Source organism: Olea europaea, chromosome 19, assembly GCF_002742605.1.
Source record: "Olea europaea var. sylvestris chromosome 19, O_europaea_v1, whole genome shotgun sequence".
Classification (NCBI taxonomy): Eukaryota; Viridiplantae; Streptophyta; class Magnoliopsida; order Lamiales; family Oleaceae; genus Olea; species Olea europaea.
The window spans coordinates 6,774,572-6,779,524 of NC_036255.1; positions in this window are offsets into that span (position 1 = coordinate 6,774,572).

A 4,953-nucleotide genomic window follows, 5' to 3' on the forward strand; every position below is an offset into this window, starting at 1 on the left:
TTTTCTGGTGGGGGCGGTGCGATGGTGGTGGTGTTCGTGGGGGGCGGTACGGTGGTCGTGGCGATTTTGGTTGTGCAGGTGGTGGTGGTGGTGTTGTGTGGTACGGTGGTGGTGTTACTTGGGGGCGATGACGGCGGTTTGAGGAGGTGGTGTTGCTCACAGTTGAAATTTGTTTATTGAAATTTGAGGAGGTGGTGTTGCTCACGGTGGTGGTAGTGTTGTAGGGAGCGGTGGTCACAGAATATTTGGTCAATTGTGACTAGTGAATTGATTAATCAGTGATCAATAAATAAAATAAATAATGTGTGATCAATGAAAAAGATAAATTGTGACTAAAAAATAATGTGTGACCCAAAAAATTAATAAATTGTGATTGTTGTGACCTATAATATTAGTGATATATGACCTATAAGTAAATTGTGATTTTCGATCTGTGACCGTTTGAATGGTTGTGACCAATTATCTACGTGATTGCTATTAATAATTGGATATGTGACCTGATAATTGTGATTGTGACCTTTGATTATGACTCACAATTGATTAAGTTGTGATCGTAAAGTTAATCGTGACCTGAAAATTGTGATTGTGACTTTCGATTGTGACTCACTTTTTATTAAATTATGATTGAAAAAAATAATTGTGACCAATTAATTCAATAATTTGCAATGAGTAAATACGTTGTGATCAATAATATTTTTGAATATGTGACCTATAAATTTTGTGAATTTGCAATCAAAAATTATCCTGTGGCTTATAAAAATTTTGATTTGTGACCAAGAAATAAGTTGTGATCAATAATTTGATAATTTGTGACTAAAAATTAATTTGTGACTAATTAATTAGGTAATTGTGACCAAAAATTATCCCGCGACTTATAAAAATTTTTATTCGTGACCTAAGAATAATATGTGACCTATAAAATTTTCGATCTGTGACCAATAATTTGATAAGTTGTGACTAAAGATTAATCCGTGACTAATTAATTTTTTGATTTGTGACCAATGAACAAGCTGTGACTTATAAAATTTTTGAATGTGATCGTAAAATAATTTTTGATTTGTGACCAAAAAATAATAAGTGATTAATTAAATTGTTAAGTTGTGACCAAATTCTATAGATATGTGACCTAAATATATTTAATTAATTAATTAATTAAATCATAAATATATTTTAATAAAAATCTGATTTTGGAAGTTTAAAACTTGTTTTCTTAATTTTGAAATATATTATACTTAATCTCTTGTTTATGAAATTTTCCCATGATAAAAACCATCACCTCGACTTCCATTAGATCAAACAAACATTAGCCCAACTAAATGTTTTTTCTGGCCCATCTACAGATCTACTAAAAGAAGTATGGGCCTCTTTACAGTCAAAAGCCCATTCAATATTTTCTTTGAAGAGTTGAAATATACGGTTTACCCTTTTTTTAATTTCTTTAATTTTTATTCTACACTTAAATAAAATTTTTCTGAGAAGCACATCTCTTTTCTTTTCTTGTACCGATTTTCATATTATCCTTTCCAATTATATTATATTATTTATATTATATTAGAAATGAAAGTTGATTATTCCATCAAATTTATCCATAACACTTGTTAAAAATTGAAATTAATTGTTGATTTTCTCACACGATCCTTGCTTAAAGAAACATTAATGAAATTCGAAAAGTATAAAAATATTGGGAAAAAACAACAAAATTTTTTTTACTTGAAAATCTTCAAATATGAGAAAAATAGCAGGCTGTCAAGAACAGAGATCTTCCATTATAAGAAAAATATTTGAACAATTAGAAAATGTCTTACACAGTCCAAAATATTAATATTAGATGAGACAACAAATGATCTCAAATCTCACTTTAAGAAAGTCCATGATTGTCTAATTTATCTTACAAATTGGGGGAAAAAATCATAAGAGGATCACTGTATTTATAGGATACAAAAGGATGTGATTTCCGTTTCTAATCAATGTGGATTATAAGCAATCCCACTAGATATGTAGAACACTAGAAATTATACTCTTATTGAAATAGACAAACATAATTATATTTCAATTCAACAATATGAAGTCGAAATCCCAACAAGTTCAACTATGAAGATCACACACCATAGTGAGGTTTGCATCTTCTCTATCACTGTTTCAAGTCTGTGTTACCATATAAACTCCACCACTTTGAGATTTCGTCACCACGAAATCTCTTCATGGCCATTCACTATTCCTCGCACCTTTTTCTTGTCAATCTTCCACAGACATTCAGGAATTCACCATGCATGAATACATAGCTAAGTCTGCGACATACCTCTTGTCGGGGACTAAAGGTTCCATATCATAAGATTAACCTATTCGGTGCAATAACAAAATTCCTTATAAATCTAATATCATTGTCATATCTAAGCAAAATGAGATTTTTGTTCGAACGTTTTCAACAAGATTGCAATCATTTAACGATACTTCTAAATTCAACTGCAAGTGAAGGCTCAAATACTACAAAAATTAATTGTTGTGATTGAAATGTCAAATATAAAATGAATAAGGGTTAAGTACCAATTGATGTGCCCAATGATGAGCGTAGATCCAAAAATGTCATTATCCATTGTTTAGCTATGAAAGTTATTTCGATGTACATGTAAGAGGACGGTCCAAAATTAATCGTTAGTTAAAAATAATTAATAATGTTGTATAATCACCAGTCTAGGTGGTGTTAATGTGACATTAAATAATTGGTAAAATTAAATAAGTTGTTTAAATTCATATTTAATTTGGCCTATCATATAGCGCTACCTAAATTGAGGTTGTAACAATTGTTCTAAAAAGCACCCTTAGGCGGCACCTAGGCACTGCCTAGGCTCGATGCTCGAGCAAAACACCTCGCTTCGCTCTTAGATGCTTTTTTTTCCAATTCCTAAACAGTTGACTTGTTTTCCTTCATTTCTTTCGTTTTTCATAGACGCACTTTATTTATTATTATTTTTAAAAGTCTTTTATTTGACTTTAGCTTATTATTATTTTAAAAAAAAAACTTTATCTAAATAGTTTAATAGGATTTAAGTTTTGGTGTTATCTACATTATATAACTATGATCTTGAAATTCATTTTATTACAAACTCTAAAAGTATGTATGAAGTTCTTATAAATCTATTAAATATGACTTGTCTAATAATTGAAAATATGAAAAATATTCTAATTTTTTGCGTTTCGAAAACTTGAAAATTATATAATTGACTAATGATAGGAGTTATTAAGTAAATATTATATTTTATAATTTTAGATGTTTAACATGTATTATTTTAATTATTGACTAATTTTTAAAATGATTAAAAATTTAAAATAATATTATAAATGAAAAAACGCTTTCTTATGCCTAAGCTTCCCCTTGGCTCGTTTAAACTCGTAGAGCTTAAAGTTTCGGTTCTATGTCTTATCACACTTTACGCTTTTTAATACACTGATTGTAGAATTAAATAGTATTACTCTACAAAATTTGATGTAACAAGACGGTATCAATAATAATGTCATCAAGCAGCAGGACTTGACTGTTGAAAATAAATAAAAAAACGACAGTTCATTAGTTGATTTATTAATTGAGTTGAAATTATCAGTTTATTAATTGCACACAGAGAGTGTGTACAGTTTGAACGTTTTTAATGGCTCATTAAATTGAAAACTGTTTTTGGGGGCGCTTTAGTTTGTTGTACTACGAAGATTTTTTTGGTAAGCGAAATTGAATTCGGCCCCAGTTTGCCCCCCATGAATTCTTCCATAAAGTAATATTACACGTAAATCGAAAATTTTTCTTCTTTTTTAACTACTCATTTTTCAAAAATACACTATTCCACCCATTTTCATTTCACAAAATAGGGACCAAACGGGGGCAACAAGGAAAAATTGTCGATTTACGTGTAATATTATTTTATAGAAAATTATGTGATTGAAAATAAGAAAGAGAAATAAAATTTAATTTAATGGGGGCCAAACCGAGGCTAGATTGGCCATGTGTAAGAACTTGAATCACTACAAAAATGACTATTTTGAATGTATATAATTTGAAATGAGATGAAAATTTTCAAATTTAATGCATACCTATCATTTTATCCTATAATTCTTAATATATTTCGCGGTAAACGGGAAGAATTTCCAATGTCGTGATAAGATTTGAAAAATGAAATTGATGTAGTAAAAAAATATAAATAACTTGGGCATGACAAATAGTTAACTATGATACAACTATCTACAATATCAAATGTACAACCCCCTCACATGAGTGAGTTTCGAGAAAAAAATCAACGTATGTACCCCAAGCAGGTTTGCAATATTAATTTGAGTAATTTTATTTAGTTTCATTGGGTTGCAACCCTAGTTTAGATAGCACTAATGTGACATTAATTGATAAGTAGAATTAAATAACTCATCTAAATTCATATTTCATTTGATATATTACCTAATGTCATTTAGACTACGATTGCAACCCAGTGGAGCTACATGACATTCTTGTATTAATTTTGTTAATTAAACTACATATTCAGGCTCAAATTCAGATAGAACACATGTCAACGCATAATTGAATAGTTTGAAAAATTAAAACAAAAAATAAATCATTTTCTGACACATCAATCTGTCTCTTCATTCCCTGTTTTTAAATCTAGTTAAGTGACTTTATTTTTAATTATAGTGACATAAAAGCCAATAGAATCAAGATCAAAATTGCATCTCTAGTCCCGAGCTTTCTAAATAAGCCTATGTTTGGCCCCTTTTTTTTTCAAAAATCATTTTGAACTACATATTTTCCAACAAAATACTATTTCAAAATGCATTTTGGCCCATAAATATGGTTCAAACAAGAGCTAATTATGTAAAAAGTCTCTAATTGTAACTAAAAGATAGTTAATAGACACCTAATTGCAACTAATAAATAAAGATATCAAATGACATATATTTAAAGAAATCAGTCAATCT